Source organism: Podarcis tiliguerta (assembly GCF_965153285.1).
Source record: "Podarcis tiliguerta genome assembly, chromosome: 9".
NCBI classification, from domain to species: Eukaryota; Metazoa; Chordata; class Lepidosauria; order Squamata; family Lacertidae; genus Podarcis; species Podarcis tiliguerta.
In genome coordinates, this window is record NC_139542.1 from 69,374,236 (window position 1) to 69,396,104 (window position 21,869).

Genomic DNA, 21,869 nt, shown 5'->3' on the forward strand with positions numbered 1-21,869 from the left:
CTTACGGATTTTTTTTAAATAAGGTGTTCAGACATCGAGTGTGAATTCTGTTTCCCATGATAAAAATCTATCTATTTCCACCGAAAAAGCTTTCAGTCGATCGTTTGCAACAGTTTGGCACCATTTCTGAGTGAATTGCAGAACGTCAGATTTTTGCTGAAATTGTGACCGCGCGGCTTAGGGATTTTTTTAAATAAGGTGTTCAGACGTCGAGGGCTAATTCTGTTTCCCATGATAAAAACCCATCTGTTTCCACCAAAAAAGCTTTCAGTCGATCGTTTGCAACAGTTTGGCACCATTTCTGAGTGAATTGCAGAATGTCAGATTTTTGCTGAAATTGTGACCGCGCGGCTTGGGGATTTTTTCAAAAAAAGTTGCTCAGACGTCGAGGGCTAATTTTGTTTCCCATGATAAAAACCCATCTATTTCCACCAAAAAAGCTTTCAGTCGATCGTTTGCAACAGTTTGGCCCCATTTCTGAGTGAATTGCACAACGTCAGATTTTTGCTGAAATTGTGACCGCGCGGCTTAGGGATTTTTTTTAAATAAGGTGTTCAGACATCGAGTGTGAATTCTGTTTCCCATGATAAAAACCTATCTATTTCCACCGAAAAAGCTTTCAGTCGATCGTTTGCAACAGTTTGGCACCATTTCTGAGTGAATTGCAGAACGTCAGATTTTTGCTGAAATTGTGACCGCGCGGCTTAGGGATTTTTTTAAATAAGGTGTTCAGACGTCGAGGGCTAATTCTGTTTCCCATGATAAAAACCCATCTGTTTCCACCAAAAAAGCTTTCAGTCGATCGTTTGCAACAGTTTGGCACCACTTCTGAGTGAATTGCAGAATGTCAGATTTTTGCTGAAATTGTGACCGCGCGGCTTGGGGATTTTTTCAAAAAAAGTTGCTCAGACGTCGAGGGCTAATTTGTTTCCCATGATAAAAACCCATCTATTTCCACCAAAAAAGCTTTCAGTCGATCGTTTGCAACAGTTTGGCCCCATTTCTGAGTGAATTGCACAACGTCAGATTTTTGCTGAAATTGTGACCGCGCGGCTTAGGGATTTTTTCAAAAAAAGTGGTTCAGACGTTGTGGGCTAATTCTGTTTCCTATGATAAAAACCCATCTGTTTCCACCGAAAAAGCTTTCAGTCGATCGTTTGCAACAGTTTGGCACCATTTCTGAGTGAATTGCAGAATGTCAGATTTTTGCTGAAATTGTGACCGCGCGGCTTAGGGATTTTGTCAAAAAAAGGTGTTCAGACATCGAGGGCTAATTCTGTTTCCCATGATAAAAACCCATCTATTTCCACCGAAAAAGCTTTCAGTCGATCGTTTGCAACAGTTTGGCACCATTTCTGAGTGAATTGCAGAACGTCAGATTTTTGCTGAAATTGTGACCGCGCGGCTTAGGGATTTTTTTAAAAAAGGTGTTCAGACGTCGAGGGCTAATTCTGTTTCCCATGATAATAACCCATCTGTTTCCACCAAAAAAGCTTTCAGTCGATCGTTTGCAACAGTTTGGCACCATTTCTGAGTGAATTGCAGAATGTCAGATTTTTGCTGAAATTGTGATCGCGCGGCTTAGGGATTTTTTCAAAAAAAGGTGTTCAGACATCGAGGGCTAATTCTGTTTCCCATGATAAAAACCCATCTGTTTCCACCAAAAAAGCTTTCAGTCGATCGTTTGCAACAGTTTGGCACCATTTCTGAGTGAATTGCAGAATGTCAGATTTTAGCTGAAATTGTGACCGGCTTAGGGATTTTTTCAAAAAAAGTGGTTCAGATGTTGTGGGCTAATTCTGTTTCCTATGATAAAAACCCATCTGTTTCCACCGAAAAAGCTTCCAGTCGATCGTTTGCAACAGTTTGGCACCATTTCTGAGTGAATTGCAGAATGTCAGATTTTTGCTGAAATTGTGACCGCGCGGCTTAGGGATTTTTTCAAAAAAGTATTCAGACATCGAGGGCTAATTCTGTTTCCCATGTTAAAAACCCATTTGTTTCCACCGAAAAAGCTTTCAGTCGATCGTTTGCAACAGTTTGGCCCCATTTCTGAGTGAATTGCACAACGTCAGATTTTTGCTGAAATTGTGATCACGCGGCTTAGGGATTTTTTCCAAAAAAGGTGTTCAGACATCGAGTGTGAATTCTGTTTCCCATGATAAAAACGCATCTGTTTCCACCGAAAAAGCTTTCAGTCGATCGTTTGCAACAGTTTGGCACCATTTCTGAGTGAATTGTAGAATGTCAGATTTTTGCTGAAATTTTGACCACGCGGCTTAGGGATTTTTTCAAAAAAAGGTGTTCAGACATCGAGGGCTAATTCTGTTTCCCATGATAAAAACCCATCTATTTCCACCGAAAAAGCTTTCAGTCGATCGTTTGCAACAGTTTGGCACCATTTCTGAGTGAATTGCACAACGTGAGATTTTTGCTGAAATTGTGACCGCGCGGCTTAGGGATTTTTTTAAATAAGGTGTTCAGACGTCGAGGGCTAATTCTGTTTCCCATGATAAAAACCTATCTATTTCCACCGAAAAAGCTTTCAGTCGATCGTTTGCAACAGTTTGGCAGCATTTCTGAGTGAATTGCAGAACGTCAGATTTTTGCTGAAATTGTGACCGCGCGGCTTAGGGATTTTTTTAAATAAGGTGTTCAGACGTCGAGGGCTAATTCTGTTTCCCATGATAAAAACCCATCTGTTTCCACCAAAAAAGCTTTCAGTCGATCGTTTGCAACAGTTTGGCACCATTTCTGAGTGAATTGCAGAATGTCAGATTTTTGCTGAAATTGTGACCGCGCGGCTTGGGGATTTTTTCAAAAAAAGTTGCTCAGACGTCGAGGGCTAATTTTGTTTCCCATGATAAAAACCCATCTATTTCCACCAAAAAAGCTTTCAGTCGATCGTTTGCAACAGTTTGGCCCCATTTCTGAGTGAATTGCACAACGTCAGATTTTTGCTGAAATTGTGACCGCGCGGCTTAGGGATTTTTTCAAAAAAAGTGGTTCAGACGTTGTGGGCTAATTCTGTTTCCTATGATAAAAACCCATCTGTTTCCACCGAAAAAGCTTTCAGTCGATCGTTTGCAACAGTTTGGCACCATTTCTGAGTGAATTGCAGAATGTCAGATTTTTGCTGAAATTGTGACCGCGCGGCTTAGGGATTTTGTCAAAAAAAGGTGTTCAGACATCGAGGGCTAATTCTGTTTCCCATGATAAAAACCCATCTATTTCCACCGAAAAAGCTTTCAGTCGATCGTTTGCAACAGTTTGGCACCATTTCTGAGTGAATTGCAGAACGTCAGATTTTTGCTGAAATTGTGACCGCGCGGCTTAGGAATTTTTTTAAAAAAGGTGTTCAGACGTCGAGGGCTAATTCTGTTTCCCATGATAATAACCCATCTGTTTCCACCAAAAAAGCTTTCAGTCGATCGTTTGCAACAGTTTGGCACCATTTCTGAGTGAATTGCAGAATGTCAGATTTTTGCTGAAATTGTGACCGCGCGGCTTAGGGATTTTGTCAAAAAAAGGTGTTCAGACATCGAGGGCTAATTTTGTTTCCCATGATAAAAACCCATCTATTTCCACCAAAAAAGCTTTCAGTCGATCGTTTGCAACAGTTTGGCCCCATTTCTGAGTGAATTGCACAATGTCAGATTTTTGCTGAAATTGTGACCGCGCGGCTTAGGGATTTTTTCAAAAAAAGTGGTTCAGACCTTGTGGGCTAATTCTGTTTCCTATGAAAAAAACCCATCTGTTTCCACCGAAAAAGCTTTCAGTCGATCGTTTGCAACAGTTTGGCACCATTTCTGAGTGAATTGCAGAATGTCAGATTTTTGCTGAAATTGTGATCGCGCGGCTTAGGGATTTTTTCAAAAAAAGGTGTTCAGACATCGACGGCTAATTCTGTTTCCCATGATAAAAACCCATCTATTTCCACCGAAAAAGCTTTCAGTCGATCGTTTGCAACAGTTTGGCACCATTTCTGAGTGAATTGCAGAACGTCAGATTTTTGCTGAAATTGTGACCGCGCGGCTTAGGGATTTTTTTAAAAAAGGTGTTCAGACGTCGAGGGCTAATTCTGTTTCCCATGATAAAAACCCATCTGTTTCCACCAAAAAAGCTTTCAGTCGATCGTTTGCAACAGTTTGGCACCATTTCTGAGTGAATTGCAGAATGTCAGATTTTAGCTGAAATTGTGACCGGCTTAGGGATTTTTTCAAAAAAAGTGGTTCAGACGTTGTGGGCTAATTCTGTTTCCCATGATAAAAACCCATCTGTTTCCACCGAAAAAGCTTTCAGTCGATCGTTTGCAAAAGTTCGGCACCATTTCTCAGTGAATTGCAGAACGTCAGATTTTTGCTGAAATTGTGACCGCGCGGCTTAGGGATTTTTTCAACAAAAGTTACTCAGACGTCGAGGGCTAATTTTGTTTCCCATGATAAAAACCCATCTATTTCCACCGAAAAAGCTTTCAGTCGATCGTTTGCAACAGTTTGGCACCATTTCTGAGTGAATTGCACAACGTCAGATTTTTGCTGAAATTGTGACCGCGCGGCTTAGGGATTTTTTTAAATAAGGTGTTCAGACGTCGAGGGCTAATTCTGTTTCCCATGATAAAAACCTATCTATTTCCACCGAAAAAGCTTTCAGTCGATCGTTTGCAACAGTTTGGCACCATTTCTGAGTGAATTGCAGAACGTCAGATTTTTGCTGAAATTGTGACCGCGCGGCTTAGGGATTTTTTTAAATAAGGTGTTCAGACGTCGAGGGCTAATTCTGTTTCCCATGATAAAAACCCATCTGTTTCAACCAAAAAAGCTTTCAGTCGATCGTTTGCAACAGTTTGCCACCATTTCTGAGTGAATTGCAGAATGTCAGATTTTTGCTGAAATTGTGACTGCGCGGCTTGGGGATTTTTTCAAAAAAAGTTGCTCAGACGTCGAGGGCTAATTTTGTTTCCCATGATAAAAACCCATCTATTTCCACCAAAAAAGCTTTCAGTCGATCGTTTGCAACAGTTTGGCCCCATTTCTGAGTGAATTGCACAACGTCAGATTTTTGCTGAAATTGTGACCGCGCGGCTTAGGGATTTTTTTAAATAAGGTGTTCAGACATCGAGTGTGAATTCTGTTTCCCATGATAAAAATCTATCTATTTCCACCGAAAAAGCTTTCAGTCGATCGTTTGCAACAGTTTGGCACCATTTCTGAGTGAATTGCAGAACGTCAGATTTTTGCTGAAATTGTGACCGCGCGGCTTAGGGATTTTTTTAAATAAGGTGTTCAGACGTCGAGGGCTAATTCTGTTTCCCATGATAAAAACCCATCTGTTTCCACCAAAAAAGCTTTCAGTCGATCGTTTGCAACAGTTTGGCACCATTTCTGAGTGAATTGCAGAATGTCAGATTTTTGCTGAAATTGTGACCGCGCGGCTTGGGGATTTTTTCAAAAAAAGTTGCTCAGACGTCGAGGGCTAATTTTGTTTCCCATGATAAAAACCCATCTATTTCCACCAAAAAAGCTTTCAGTCGATCGTTTGCAACAGTTTGGCCCCATTTCTGAGTGAATTGCACAACGTCAGATTTTTGCTGAAATTGTGACCGCGCGGCTTAGGGATTTTTTTAAATAAGGTGTTCAGACATCGAGTGTGAATTCTGTTTCCCATGATAAAAACCTATCTATTTCCACCGAAAAAGCTTTCAGTCGATCGTTTGCAACAGTTTGGCACCATTTCTGAGTGAATTGCAGAACGTCAGATTTTTGCTGAAATTGTGACCGCGCGGCTTAGGGATTTTTTTAAATAAGGTGTTCAGACGTCGAGGGCTAATTCTGTTTCCCATGATAAAAACCCATCTGTTTCCACCAAAAAAGCTTTCAGTCGATCGTTTGCAACAGTTTGGCACCACTTCTGAGTGAATTGCAGAATGTCAGATTTTTGCTGAAATTGTGACCGCGCGGCTTGGGGATTTTTTCAAAAAAAGTTGCTCAGACGTCGAGGGCTAATTTTGTTTCCCATGATAAAAACCCATCTATTTCCACCAAAAAAGCTTTCACTCGATCGTTTGCAACAGTTTGGCCCCATTTCTGAGTGAATTGCACAACGTCAGATTTTTGCTGAAATTGTGACCGCGCGGCTTAGGGATTTTTTCAAAAAAAGTGGTTCAGACGTTGTGGGCTAATTCTGTTTCCTATGATAAAAACCCATCTGTTTCCACCGAAAAAGCTTTCAGTCGATCGTTTGCAACAGTTTGGCACCATTTCTGAGTGAATTGCAGAATGTCAGATTTTTGCTGAAATTGTGACCGCGCGGCTTAGGGATTTTGTCAAAAAAAGGTGTTCAGACATCGAGGGCTAATTCTGTTTCCCATGATAAAAACCCATCTATTTCCACCGAAAAAGCTTTCAGTCGATCGTTTGCAACAGTTTGGCACCATTTCTGAGTGAATTGCAGAACGTCAGATTTTTGCTGAAATTGTGACCGCGCGGCTTAGGGATTTTTTTAAAAAAGGTGTTCAGACGTCGAGGGCTAATTCTGTTTCCCATGATAATAACCCATCTGTTTCCACCAAAAAAGCTTTCAGTCGATCGTTTGCAACAGTTTGGCACCATTTCTGAGTGAATTGCAGAATGTCAGATTTTTGCTGAAATTGTGATCGCGCGGCTTAGGGATTTTTTCAAAAAAAGGTGTTCAGACATCGAGGGCTAATTCTGTTTCCCATGATAAAAACCCATCTGTTTCCACCAAAAAAGCTTTCAGTCGATCGTTTGCAACAGTTTGGCACCATTTCTGAGTGAATTGCAGAATGTCAGATTTTAGCTGAAATTGTGACCGGCTTAGGGATTTTTTCAAAAAAAGTGGTTCAGATGTTGTGGGCTAATTCTGTTTCCTATGATAAAAACCCATCTGTTTCCACCGAAAAAGCTTCCAGTCGATCGTTTGCAACAGTTTGGCACCATTTCTGAGTGAATTGCAGAATGTCAGATTTTTGCTGAAATTGTGACCGCGCGGCTTAGGGATTTTTTCAAAAAAGTATTCAGACATCGAGGGCTAATTCTGTTTCCCATGTTAAAAACCCATTTGTTTCCACCTAAAAAGCTTTCAGTCGATCGTTTGCAACAGTTTGGCCCCATTTCTGAGTGAATTGCACAACGTCAGATTTTTGCTGAAATTGTGATCACGCGGCTTAGGGATTTTTTCCAAAAAAGGTGTTCAGACATCGAGTGTGAATTCTGTTTCCCATGATAAAAACGCATCTGTTTCCACCGAAAAAGCTTTCAGTCGATCGTTTGCAACAGTTTGGCACCATTTCTGAGTGAATTGTAGAATGTCAGATTTTTGCTGAAATTTTGACCACGCGGCTTAGGGATTTTTTCAAAAAAAGGTGTTCAGACATCGAGGGCTAATTCTGTTTCCCATGATAAAAACCCATCTATTTCCACCGAAAAAGCTTTCAGTCGATCGTTTGCAACAGTTTGGCACCATTTCTGAGTGAATTGCACAACGTGAGATTTTTGCTGAAATTGTGACCGCGCGGCTTAGGGATTTTTTTAAATAAGGTGTTCAGACGTCGAGGGCTAATTCTGTTTCCCATGATAAAAACCTATCTATTTCCACCGAAAAAGCTTTCAGTCGATCGTTTGCAACAGTTTGGCAGCATTTCTGAGTGAATTGCAGAACGTCAGATTTTTGCTGAAATTGTGACCGCGCGGCTTAGGGATTTTTTTAAATAAGGTGTTCAGACGTCGAGGGCTAATTCTGTTTCCCATGATAAAAACCCATCTGTTTCCACCAAAAAAGCTTTCAGTCGATCGTTTGCAACAGTTTGGCACCATTTCTGAGTGAATTGCAGAATGTCAGATTTTTGCTGAAATTGTGACCGCGCGGCTTGGGGATTTTTTCAAAAAAAGTTGCTCAGACGTCGAGGGCTAATTTTGTTTCCCATGATAAAAACCCATCTATTTCCACCAAAAAAGCTTTCAGTCGATCGTTTGCAACAGTTTGGCCCCATTTCTGAGTGAATTGCACAACGTCAGATTTTTGCTGAAATTGTGACCGCGCGGCTTAGGGATTTTTTCAAAAAAAGTGGTTCAGACGTTGTGGGCTAATTCTGTTTCCTATGATAAAAACCCATCTGTTTCCACCGAAAAAGCTTTCAGTCGATCGTTTGCAACAGTTTGGCACCATTTCTGAGTGAATTGCAGAATGTCAGATTTTTGCTGAAATTGTGACCGCGCGGCTTAGGGATTTTGTCAAAAAAAGGTGTTCAGACATCGAGGGCTAATTCTGTTTCCCATGATAAAAACCCATCTATTTCCACCGAAAAAGCTTTCAGTCGATCGTTTGCAACAGTTTGGCACCATTTCTGAGTGAATTGCAGAACGTCAGATTTTTGCTGAAATTGTGACCGCGCGGCTTAGGAATTTTTTTAAAAAAGGTGTTCAGACGTCGAGGGCTAATTCTGTTTCCCATGATAATAACCCATCTGTTTCCACCAAAAAAGCTTTCAGTCGATCGTTTGCAACAGTTTGGCACCATTTCTGAGTGAATTGCAGAATGTCAGATTTTTGCTGAAATTGTGACCGCGCGGCTTAGGGATTTTGTCAAAAAAAGGTGTTCAGACATCGAGGGCTAATTTTGTTTCCCATGATAAAAACCCATCTATTTCCACCAAAAAAGCTTTCAGTCGATCGTTTGCAACAGTTTGGCCCCATTTCTGAGTGAATTGCACAATGTCAGATTTTTGCTGAAATTGTGACCGCGCGGCTTAGGGATTTTTTCAAAAAAAGTGGTTCAGACCTTGTGGGCTAATTCTGTTTCCTATGAAAAAAACCCATCTGTTTCCACCGAAAAAGCTTTCAGTCGATCGTTTGCAACAGTTTGGCACCATTTCTGAGTGAATTGCAGAATGTCAGATTTTTGCTGAAATTGTGATCGCGCGGCTTAGGGATTTTTTCAAAAAAAGGTGTTCAGACATCGACGGCTAATTCTGTTTCCCATGATAAAAACCCATCTATTTCCACCGAAAAAGCTTTCAGTCGATCGTTTGCAACAGTTTGGCACCATTTCTGAGTGAATTGCAGAACGTCAGATTTTTGCTGAAATTGTGACCGCGCGGCTTAGGGATTTTTTTAAAAAAGGTGTTCAGACGTCGAGGGCTAATTCTGTTTCCCATGATAAAAACCCATCTGTTTCCACCAAAAAAGCTTTCAGTCGATCGTTTGCAACAGTTTGGCACCATTTCTGAGTGAATTGCAGAATGTCAGATTTTAGCTGAAATTGTGACCGGCTTAGGGATTTTTTCAAAAAAAGTGGTTCAGACGTTGTGGGCTAATTCTGTTTCCTATGATAAAAACCCATCTGTTTCCACCGAAAAAGCTTTCAGTCGATCGTTTGCAAAAGTTCGGCACCATTTCTCAGTGAATTGCAGAACGTCAGATTTTTGCTGAAATTGTGACCGCGCGGCTTAGGGATTTTTTCAACAAAAGTTACTCAGACGTCGAGGGCTAATTTTGTTTCCCATGATAAAAACCCATCTATTTCCACCGAAAAAGCTTTCAGTCGATCGTTTGCAACAGTTTGGCACCATTTCTGAGTGAATTGCACAACGTCAGATTTTTGCTGAAATTGTGACCGCGCGGCTTAGGGATTTTTTTAAATAAGGTGTTCAGACGTCGAGGGCTAATTCTGTTTCCCATGATAAAAACCTATCTATTTCCACCGAAAAAGCTTTCAGTCGATCGTTTGCAACAGTTTGGCACCATTTCTGAGTGAATTGCAGAACGTCAGATTTTTGCTGAAATTGTGACCGCGCGGCTTAGGGATTTTTTTAAATAAGGTGTTCAGACGTCGAGGCTAATTCTGTTTCCCATGATAAAAACCCATCTGTTTCAACCAAAAAAGCTTTCAGTCGATCGTTTGCAACAGTTTGCCACCATTTCTGAGTGAATTGCAGAATGTCAGATTTTTGCTGAAATTGTGACTGCGCGGCTTGGGGATTTTTTCAAAAAAAGTTGCTCAGACGTCGAGGGCTAATTTTGTTTCCCATGATAAAAACCCATCTATTTCCACCAAAAAAGCTTTCAGTCGATCGTTTGCAACAGTTTGGCCCCATTTCTGAGTGAATTGCACAACGTCAGATTTTTGCTGAAATTGTGACCGCGCGGCTTAGGGATTTTTTTAAATAAGGTGTTCAGACATCGAGTGTGAATTCTGTTTCCCATGATAAAAATCTATCTATTTCCACCGAAAAAGCTTTCAGTCGATCGTTTGCAACAGTTTGGCACCATTTCTGAGTGAATTGCAGAACGTCAGATTTTTGCTGAAATTGTGACCGCGCGGCTTAGGGATTTTTTTAAATAAGGTGTTCAGACGTCGAGGGCTAATTCTGTTTCCCATGATAAAAACCCATCTGTTTCCACCAAAAAAGCTTTCAGTCGATCGTTTGCAACAGTTTGGCACCATTTCTGAGTGAATTGCAGAATGTCAGATTTTTGCTGAAATTGTGACCGCGCGGCTTGGGGATTTTTTCAAAAAAAGTTGCTCAGACGTCGAGGGCTAATTTTGTTTCCCATGATAAAAACCCATCTATTTCCACCAAAAAAGCTTTCAGTCGATCGTTTGCAACAGTTTGGCCCCATTTCTGAGTGAATTGCACAACGTCAGATTTTTGCTGAAATTGTGACCGCGCGGCTTAGGGATTTTTTTAAATAAGGTGTTCAGACATCGAGTGTGAATTCTGTTTCCCATGATAAAAACCTATCTATTTCCACCGAAAAAGCTTTCAGTCGATCGTTTGCAACAGTTTGGCACCATTTCTGAGTGAATTGCAGAACGTCAGATTTTTGCTGAAATTGTGACCGCGCGGCTTAGGGATTTTTTTAAATAAGGTGTTCAGACGTCGAGGGCTAATTCTGTTTCCCATGATAAAAACCCATCTGTTTCCACCAAAAAAGCTTTCAGTCGATCGTTTGCAACAGTTTGGCACCACTTCTGAGTGAATTGCAGAATGTCAGATTTTTGCTGAAATTGTGACCGCGCGGCTTGGGGATTTTTTCAAAAAAAGTTGCTCAGACGTCGAGGGCTAATTTTGTTTCCCATGATAAAAACCCATCTATTTCCACCAAAAAAGCTTTCAGTCGATCGTTTGCAACAGTTTGTCCCCATTTCTGAGTGAATTGCACAACGTCAGATTTTTGCTGAAATTGTGACCGCGCGGCTTAGGGATTTTTTCAAAAAAAGTGGTTCAGACGTTGTGGGCTAATTCTGTTTCCTATGATAAAAACCCATCTGTTTCCACCGAAAAAGCTTTCAGTCGATCGTTTGCAACAGTTTGGCACCATTTCTGAGTGAATTGCAGAATGTCAGATTTTTGCTGAAATTGTGACCGCGCGGCTTAGGGATTTTGTCAAAAAAAGGTGTTCAGACATCGAGGGCTAATTCTGTTTCCCATGATAAAAACCCATCTATTTCCACCGAAAAAGCTTTCAGTCGATCGTTTGCAACAGTTTGGCACCATTTCTGAGTGAATTGCAGAACGTCAGATTTTTGCTGAAATTGTGACCGCGCGGCTTAGGGATTTTTTTAAAAAAGGTGTTCAGACGTCGAGGGCTAATTCTGTTTCCCATGATAATAACCCATCTGTTTCCACCAAAAAAGCTTTCAGTCGATCGTTTGCAACAGTTTGGCACCATTTCTGAGTGAATTGCAGAATGTCAGATTTTTGCTGAAATTGTGATCGCGCGGCTTAGGGATTTTTTCAAAAAAAGGTGTTCAGACATCGAGGGCTAATTCTGTTTCCCATGATAAAAACCCATCTGTTTCCACCAAAAAAGCTTTCAGTCGATCGTTTGCAACAGTTTGGCACCATTTCTGAGTGAATTGCAGAATGTCAGATTTTAGCTGAAATTGTGACCGGCTTAGGGATTTTTTCAAAAAAAGTGGTTCAGACGTTGTGGGCTAATTCTGTTTCCTATGATAAAAACCCATCTGTTTCCACCGAAAAAGCTTCCAGTCGATCGTTTGCAACAGTTTGGCACCATTTCTGAGTGAATTGCAGAACGTCAGATTTTTGCTGAAATTGTGACCGCGCGGCTTAGGGATTTTTTTAAATAAGGTGTTCAGACGTCGAGGGCTAATTCTGTTTCCCATGATCAAAACCTATCTATTTCCACCGAAAAAGCTTTCAGTCGATCGTTTGCAACAGTTTGGCACCATTTCTGAGTGAATTGCAGAACGTCAGATTTTTGCTGAAATTGTGACCGCGCGGCTTAGGGATTTTTTTAAATAAGGTGTTCAGACGTCGAGGGCTAATTCTGTTTCCCATGATAAAAACCCATCTGTTTCCACCAAAAAAGCTTTCAGTCGATCGTTTGCAACAGTTTGGCACCATTTCTGAGTGAATTGCAGAATGTCAGATTTTTGCTGAAATTGTGACCGCGCGGCTTGGGGATTTTTTCAAAAAAAGTTGCTCAGACGTCGAGGGCTAATTTTGTTTCCCATGATAAAAACCCATCTATTTCCACCAAAAAAGCTTTCAGTCGATCGTTTGTAACAGTTTGGCACCATTTCTGAGTGAATTGCAGAATGTCAGATTTTTGCTGAAATTGTGACCGCGCGGCTTGGGGATTTTTTCAAAAAAAGTTGCTCAGACGTCGAGGGCCAATTTTGTTTCCCATGATAAAAACCCATCTATTTCCACCGAAAAAGCTTTCAGTCGATCGTTTGCAACAGTTTGGCACCATTTCTGAGTGAATTGCAGAATGTCAGATTTTTGCTGAAATTGTGACCGCGCGGCTTAGGGATTTTTTCAAAAACAGTGGTTCAGACGTTGTGGGCTAATTTTGTTTCCCATGATAAAAACCCATCTATTTCCACCAAAAAAGCTTTCAGTCGATCGTTTGCAACAGTTTGGCACCATTTCTGAGTGAATTGCACAACGTCAGATTTTTGCTGAAATTGTGACCGCGCGGCTTAGGGATTTTTTCAAAAAAAGTGGTTCAAACGTCGAGGGCTAATTCTGTTTCCCATGATAAAAACCCATCTGTTTACACCGAAAAAGCTTTCAGTCGATCGTTTGCAACAGTTTGGCACCATTTCTGAGTGAATTGCAGAATGTCAGATTTTTGCTGAAATTGTGACCGCGCGGCTTAGGGATTTTTTCAAAAAAAGTGGTTCAGACGTTGTGGGCTAATTCTGTTTCCTATGATAAAAACCCATCTGTTTCCACCGAAAAAGCTTTCAGTCGATCGTTTGGAACAGTTTGGCACCATTTCTGAGTGAATTGCAGAATGTCAGATTTTTGCTGAAATTGTGACCGCGCGGCTTAGGGATTTTTTCAAAAACAGTGGTTCAGACGTTGTGGGCTAATTCTGTTTCCTAAGATAAAAACCCATCTATTTCCACCGAAAAAGCTTTCAGTCGATCGTTTGCAACAGTTTGGCACCATTTCTGAGTGAATTGCAGAATGTCAGATTTTTGCTGAAATTGTGACCGCGCGGCTTAGGGATTTTTTCAAAAAAAGTGGTTCAGACGTTGTGGGCTAATTCTGTTTCCTATGATAAAAACCCATCCGTTTCCACGGAAAAAGCTTTCAGTCGATCGTTTGCAACAGTTTGGCCCCATTTCTGAGTGAATTGCACAACGTCAGATTTTTGCTAAAATCTGGGGATTTGATAAAATCTGGACATTTCTGAGTGAATTGCAGAATGTCAGATTTTTGCTGAAATTGTGACCGCGCGGCTTAGGGATTTTGTCAAAAAAAGGTGTTCAGACATCGAGGGCTAATTCTGTTTCCCATGATAAAAACCCCTCTGTTTCCACCGAAAAAGCTTTCAGTCGATCGTTTGCAACAGTTTGGCACCATTTCTGAGTGAATTGCAGAATGTCAGATTTTTGCTGAAATTGTGACCGCGCGGCTTGGGGATTTTTTCAAAAAAAGTTGCTCAGACGTCGAGGGCTAATTTTGTTTCCCATGATAAAAACCCATCTATTTCCACCAAAAAAAAGCTTTCAGTCGATCGTTTGCAACAGTTTGGCCCCATTTCTGAGTGAATTGCACAACGTCAGATTTTTGCTGAAATTGTGATGGCGCGGCTTAGGGATTTTTTCAAAAAAAGTGGTTCAGACGTCAAGGGCTAATTCTGTTTCCCATGATAAAAACACATCTGTTTACACCGAAAAAGCTTTCAGTCGATCGTTTGCAACAGTTTGGCACCATTTCTGAGTGAATTGCACAACGTCAGATTTTTGCTGAAATTGTGACCGCGCGGCTTAGGGATTTTTTCAAAAAAAGTGGTTCAGACGTCGAGGGCTAATTCTGTTTCCCATGATAAAAACCCCTCTGTTTCCACCGAAAAAGCTTTCAGTCGATCGTTTGCAACAGTTTGGCACCATTTCTGAGTGAATTGCAGAATGTCAGATTTTTGCTGAAATTGTGATCGCGCGGCTTAGGGATTTTTTCAAAAAAAGGTGTTCAGACATCGAGGGCTAATTCTGTTTCCCATGATAAAAACACATCTATTTCCACCGAAAAAGCTTTCAGTCGATCGTTTGCAACAGTTTGGCACCATTTCTGAGTGAATTGCAGAACGTCAGATTTTTGCTGAAATTGTGACCGCGCGGCTTAGCGATTTTTTTAAAAAAGGTGTTCAGACGTCGAGGGCTATTTCTGTTTCCCATGATAAGAACCCATCTGTTTCCACCAAAAAAGCTTTCAGTCGATCGTTTGCAACAGTTTGGCACCATTTCTGAGTGAATTGCAGAATGTCAGATTTTTGCTGAAATTGTGACCGCGCGGCTTGGGGATTTTTTCAAAAAAAGTTGCTCAGACGTCGAGGGCTAATTCTGTTTCCCATGATAAAAACACATCAGTTTACACCGAAAAAGCTTTCAGTCGATCGTTTGCAACAGTTTGGCACCATTTCTGAGTGAATTGCACAACGTCAGATTTTTGCTGAAATTGTGACCGCGCGGCTTAGGGATTTTTTCAAAAAAAGTGGTTCAGACGTCGAGGGCTAATATTGTTTCCCATGATAAAAACCCATCTATTTCCACCAAAAAAGCTTTCAGTCGATCGTTTGCAACAGTTTGGCCCCATTTCTGAGTGAATTGCACAACGTCAGATTTTTGCTAAAATCTGGGGATTTGATAAAATCTGGACATTTCTGAGTGAATTGCAGAATGTCAGATTTTTGCTGAAATTGTGACCGCGCGGCTTAGGGATTTTGTCAAAAAAAGGTGTTCAGACATCGAGGGCTAATTCTGTTTCCCATGATAAAAACCCCTCTGTTTCCACCGAAAAAGCTTTCAGTCGATCGTTTGCAACAGTTTGGCACCATTTCTGAGTGAATTGCAGAATGTCAGATTTTTGCTGAAATTGTGATCGCGCGGCTTAGGGATTTTTTCAAAAAAAGGTGTTCAGACATCGAGGGCTAATTCTGTTTCCCATGATAAAAACCCATCTATTTCCACCGAAAAAGCTTTCAGTCGATCGTTTGCAACAGTTTGGCACCATTTCTGAGTGAATTGCAGAACGTCAGATTTTTGCTGAAATTGTGACCGCGCGGCTTAGCGATTTTTTTAAAAAAGGTGTTCAGACGTCGAGGGCTATTTCTGTTTCCCATGATAAGAACCCATCTGTTTCCACCAAAAAAGCTTTCAGTCGATCGTTTGCAACAGTTTGGCACCATTTCTGAGTGAATTGCAGAATGTCAGATTTTTGCTGAAATTGTGACCGCGCGGCTTGGGGATTTTTTCAAAAAAAGTTGCTCAGACGTCGAGGGCTAATTTTGTTTCCCATGATAAAAACCCATCTATTTCCACCAAAAAAGCTTTCAGTCGATCGTTTGCAACAGTTTGGCCCCATTTCTGAGTGAATTGCGCAACGTCAGATTTTTGCTGAAATTGTGACCGCGCGGCTTAGGGATTTTTTCAAAAAAAGTGGTTCAAACGTCGAGGGCTAATTCTGTTTCCCATGATAAAAACCCATCTGTTTACACCGAAAAAGCTTTCAGTCGATCGTTTGCAACAGTTTGGCACCATTTCTGAGTGAATTGCACAACGTCAGATTTTTGCTGAAATTGTGACCGCGCGGCTTAGGGATTTTTTCAAAAAAAGTGATTCAGACCTTGACTGCTAATTCTGTTTCCTATGATAAAAACCCATATATTTCCACCGAAAAAGCTTTCAGTCGATCGTTTGCAACAGTTTGGCACCATTTCTGAGTGAATTGCAGAATGTCAGATTTTTGCTGAAATTCTGACCGCGCGGCTTAGGGAATTTTTCAAAAAAAGGTGTTCAGACGTTGTGGGCTAATTCTGTTTCCCATGATAAAAACCCATCTGTTTCCACCGAAAAAGCTTTCAGTCGATCGTTTGCAACAGTTTGGCACCATTTCTGAGTGAATTGCAGAATGTCAGATTTTTGCTGAAATTGTGACCGCGCGGCTTGGGGATTTTTTCAAAAAAAGTTGCTCAGACGTCGAGGGCCAATTTTGTTTCCCATGATAAAAACCCATCTATTTCCACCGAAAAAGCTTTCAGTCGATCGTTTGCAACAGTTTGGCACCATTTCTGAGTGAATTGCAGAATGTCAGATTTTTGCTGAAATTGTGACCGCGCGGCTTAGGGATTTTTTCAAAAAAAGTGGTTCAGACGTTGTGGGCTAATTCTGTTTCCTATGATAAAAACCCATCTGTTTCCACCGAAAAAGCTTTCAGTCGATCGTTTGCAACAGTCTGGCACCATTTCTGAGTGAATTGCAGAATGTCAGATTTTTGCTGAAATTGTGACCGCGCGGCTTAGGGATTTTTTCAAAAAAAGTGGTTCAGACGTTGTGGGCTAATTCTGTTCCCTAAGATAAAAACCCATCCGTTTCCACGGAAAAAGCTTTCAGACGATCGTTTGCAACAGTTTGGCACCATTTCTGAGTGAATTGCAGAATGTCAGATTTTTGCTGAAATTGTGACCGCGCGGCTTGGGGATTTTTTCAAAAAAAGTTGCTCAGACGTCGAGGGCTAATTTTGTTTCCCATGATAAAAACCCATCTATTTCCACCAAAAAAGCTTTCAGTCGATCGTTTGCAAAAGTTTGGCCCCATTTCTGAGTGAATTGCACAACGTCAGATTTTTGCTAAAATCTGGGGATTTGATAAAATCTGGACATTTCTGAGTGAATTGCAGAATGTCAGATTTTTGCTGAAATTGTGACCGCGCGGCTTAGGGATTTTGTCAAAAAAAGGTGTTCAGACATCGAGGGCTAATTCTGTTTCCCATGATAAAAACCCCTCTGTTTCCACCGAAAAAGCTTTCAGTCGATCGTTTGCAACAGTTTGGCACCATTTCTGAGTGAATTGCAGAATGTCAGATTTTTGCTGAAATTGTGACCGCGCGGCTTGGGGATTTTTTCAAAAAAAGTTGCTCAGACGTCGAGGGCTAATTTTGTTTCACATGATAAAAACCCATCTATTTCCACCAAAAAAAAGCTTTCAGTCGATCGTTTGCAACAGTTTGGCCCCATTTCTGAGTGAATTGCACAACGTCAGATTTTTGCTGAAATTGTGACCGCGCGGCTTAGGGATTTTTTCAAAAAAAGTGGTTCAGACGTCAAGGGCTAATTCTGTTTCCCATGATAAAAACACATCTGTTTCCACCGAAAAAGCTTTCAGTCGATCGTTTGCAACAGTTTGGCACCATTTCTGAGTGAATTGCACAACGTCAGATTTTTGCTGAAATTGTGACCGCGCGGCTTAGGGATTTTTTCAAAAAAAGTGGTTCAGACTTTGAGGGTTAATTCTGTTTCCTATGATAAAAACCCATCTATTTCCACCGAAAAAGCTTTCAGTCGATCGTTTGCAACAGTTTGGCACCATTTCTGAGTGAATTGCAGAATGTCAGATTTTTGCTGAAATTGTGACCGCGCGGCTTAGGGATTTTTTCAAAAAAAGTGGTTCAGACGTTGTGGGCTAATTCTCTTTCCTATGATAAAAACCCATCTGTTTCCACCGAAAAAGCTTTCAGTCGATCGTTTGCAACAGTTTGGCACCATTTCTGAGTGAATTGCAGAATGTCAGATTTTTGCTGAAATTGTGACCGCGCGGCTTAGGGATTTTTTCAAAAAAAGGTGTTCAGACATCGAGGGCTAATTCTGTTTCCCATGATAAAAACCCCTCTGTTTCCACCGAAAAAGCTTTCAGTCGATCGTTTGCAACAGTTTGGCACCATTTCTGAGTGAATTGCAGAATGTCAGATTTTTGCTGAAATTGTGACCGCGCGGCTTGGGGATTTTTTCAAAAAAAGTTGCTCAGACGTCGAGGGCTAATTTTGTTTCCCATGATAAAAACCCATCTATTTCCACCAAAAAAAAGCTTTCAGTCGATCGTTTGCAACAGTTTGGCCCCATTTCTGAGTGAATTGCACAACTTCAGATTTTTTGCTGAAATTGTGACCGCGCGGCTTAGGGATTTTTTCAAAAAAAGTGGTTCAGACGTCAAGGGCTAATTCTGTTTCCCATGATAAAAACACATATGTTTACACCGAAAAAGCTTTCAGTCGATCGTTTGCAACAGTTTGGCACCATTTCTGAGTGAATTGCACAACGTCAGATTTTTGCTGAAATTGTGACCGCGCGGCTTGGGGATTTTTTCCAAAAAAGGTGTTCAGAAATCGAGGGCGAATTCTGTTTCCCATGATAAAAACCCTTCTATTTCCACCAAAAAAGCTTTCAGTCGATCGTTTGCAACAGTTTGGCACCATTTCTGAGTGAACTGCAGAATGTCAGATTTTTGCTGAAATTGTGACCGCGCGGCTTTGGGATTTTTTCAAAAAAAGTGGTTCAAACGTTGTGCGGTAATTCTGTTTCGTATTATAAAAACCCATCTGTTTCCACCAAAAAAGCTTTCAGTCGATCGTTTGCAACACTTTGGCACCATTTCTGAGTGAATTGCAGAATGTCAGATTTTTGCTGAAATTGTGACCGCGCGGCTTAGGGATTTTTTCAAAAAAAGGTGTTCAGACGTCGAGGGCTAATTTTGTTTCCCACGATAAAAACCCATCTATTTCCACCAAAACAGCTTTCAGTCGATCGATTGCAACAGTTTGGCACCATTTCTGAGTGAATTGCACAACGTCAGATTTTTGCTGAAATTGTGACCGCGCGGCTTGGGGATTTTTTCCAAAAAAGGTGTTCAGACATCGAGGGCGAATTCTGTTTCCCATGATAAAAACCCTTCTATTTCCACCAAAAAAGCTTTCAGTCGATCGTTTGCAACAGTTTGGCACCATTTCTGAGTGAATTGCAGAACGTCAGATTTTTGCTGAAATTTTTACCGCGCGGCTTAGGGATTTTTTCAAAAAAAGTGGTTCAGACGTCGAGGGCTAATTCTGTTTCCCATGATAAAAACCCATCTGTTTACACCGAAAAAGCTTTCAGTCGATCGTTTGCAACAGTTTGGCACCATTTCTGAGTGAATTGCAGAATGTCAGATTTTTGCTGAAATTGTGACCGCGCTGCTTGGGGATTTTTTCAAAAAAAGTTGCTCAGACGTCGAGGGCTAATTTTGTTTCCCATGATAAAAACCCATCTATTTCCACCAAAAAAAAGCTTTTAGTCGATCGTTTGCAACAGTTTGGCCCCATTTCTGAGTGAATTGCACAACGTCAGATTTTTGCTGAAATTGTGACCGCGCGGCTTAGGGATTTTTTCAAAAAAAGTGGTTCAGACGTTGAGGGCTAATTCTGTTTCCTATGATAAAAACCCATCTGTTTCCACCGAAAAAGCTTTCAGTCGATCGTTTGCAGCAGTTTGGCACCATTTCTGAGTGAACTGCAGAATGTCAGATTTTTGCTGAAATTGTGACCGCGCGGCTTTGGGATTTTTTCAAAAAAAGTGGTTCAAACGTTGTGCGCTAATTCTGTTTCCTATGATAAAAACCCATCTGTTTCCACCAAAAAAGCTTTCAGTCGATCGTTTGCAACACTTTGGCACCATTTCTGAGTGAATTGCAGAATGTCAGATTTTTGCTGAAATTGTGACCGTGCGGCTTAGGGATTTTTTTAAAAAAGGTGTTCAGACGTCGAGGGCTAATTCTGTTTCCCATGGTAAAAACCCATCTGTTTCCACCAAAAAAGCTTTCAGTCGATCGTTTGCAACAGTTTGGCCCCATTTCTGAGTGAATTGCACAACGTCAGATTTTTGCTGAAATTGTGACCGCGCGGCTTAGGGATTTTTTCAAAAAAAGTGGTTCAGACTTTGAGGGCTAATTCTGTTTCCTATGATAAAAACCCATCTGTTTCCACCGAAAAAGCTTTCAGTCGATCGTTTGCAGCAGTTTGGCACCATTTCTGAGTGAACTGCAGAATGTCAGATTTTTGCTGAAATTGTGACCGCGCGGCTTTGGGATTTTTTCAAAAAAAGTGGTTCAAACGTTGTGGGCTAATTCTGTTTCCTATGATAAAAACCCATCTGTTTCCACCAAAAAAGCTTTCAGTCGATCGTTTGCAACAGTTTGGCACCATTTCTGAGTGAACTGCAGAATGTCAGATTTTTGCTGAAATTGTGACCGCGCGGCTTTGGGATTTTTTCAAAAAAAGTGGTTCAAACGTTGTGCGGTAATTCTGTTTCGTATGATAAAAACCCATCTGTTTCCACCAAAAAAGCTTTCAGTCGATCGTTTGCAACACTTTGGCACCATTTCTGAGTGAATTGCAGAATGTCAGATTTTTGCTGAAATTGTGACCGCGCGGCTTAGGGATTTTTTCAAAAAAAGGTGTTCAGACGTCGAGGGCTAATTTTGTTTCCCACGATAAAAACCCATCTATTTCCACCAAAACAGCTTTCAGTCGATCGATTGCAACAGTTTGGCCCCATTTCTGACTGAATTGCACAACGTCAGATTTTTGCGGAAATTGTGACCGCGCGGCTTGGGGATTTTTTCCAAAAAAGGTGTTCAGACATCGAGGGCGAATTCTGTTTCCCATGATAAAAACCCTTCTATTTCCACCAAAAAAGCTTTCAGTCGATCGTTTGCAACAGTTTGGCACCATTTCTGAGTGAATTGCAGAACGTCAGATTTTTGCTGAAATTTTTACCGCGCGGCTTAGGGATTTTTCAAAAAAAGTGGTTCAGACGTCGAGGGCTAATTCTGTTTCCCATGATAAAAACCCATCTGTTTACACCGAAAAAGCTTTCAGTCGATCGTTTGCAACAGTTTGGCACCATTTCTGAGTGAATTGCAGAATGTCAGATTTTTGCTGAAATTGTGACCGCGCGGCTTGGGGATTTTTTCAAAAAAAGTTGCTCAGACGTCGAGGGCTAATTTTGTTTCCCATGATAAAAACCCATCTATTTCCACCAAAAAAAAGCTTTTAGTCGATCGTTTGCAACAGTTTGGCCCCATTTCTGAGTGAATTGCACAACGTCAGATTTTTGCTGAAATTGTGACCGCGCGGCTTAGGGATTTTTTCAAAAAAAGTGGTTCAGACGTTGAGGGCTAATTCTGTTTCCTATGATAAAAACCCATCTGTTTCCACCGAAAAAGCTTTCAGTCGATCGTTTGCAGCAGTTTGGCACCATTTCTGAGTGAACTGCAGAATGTCAGATTTTTGCTGAAATTGTGACCGCGCGGCTTTGGGATTTTTTCAAAAAAAGTGGTTCAAACGTTGTGTGCTAATTCTGTTTCCTATGATAAAAACCCATCTGTTTCCACCAAAAAAGCTTTCAGTCGATCGTTTGCAACACTTTGGCACCATTTCTGAGTGAATTGCAGAATGTCAGATTTTTGCTGAAATTGTGACCGCGCGGCTTGGGGATTTTTTCAAAAAAAGTTGCTCAGATGTCGAGGGCTAATTTTGTTTCCCATGATAAAAACCCATC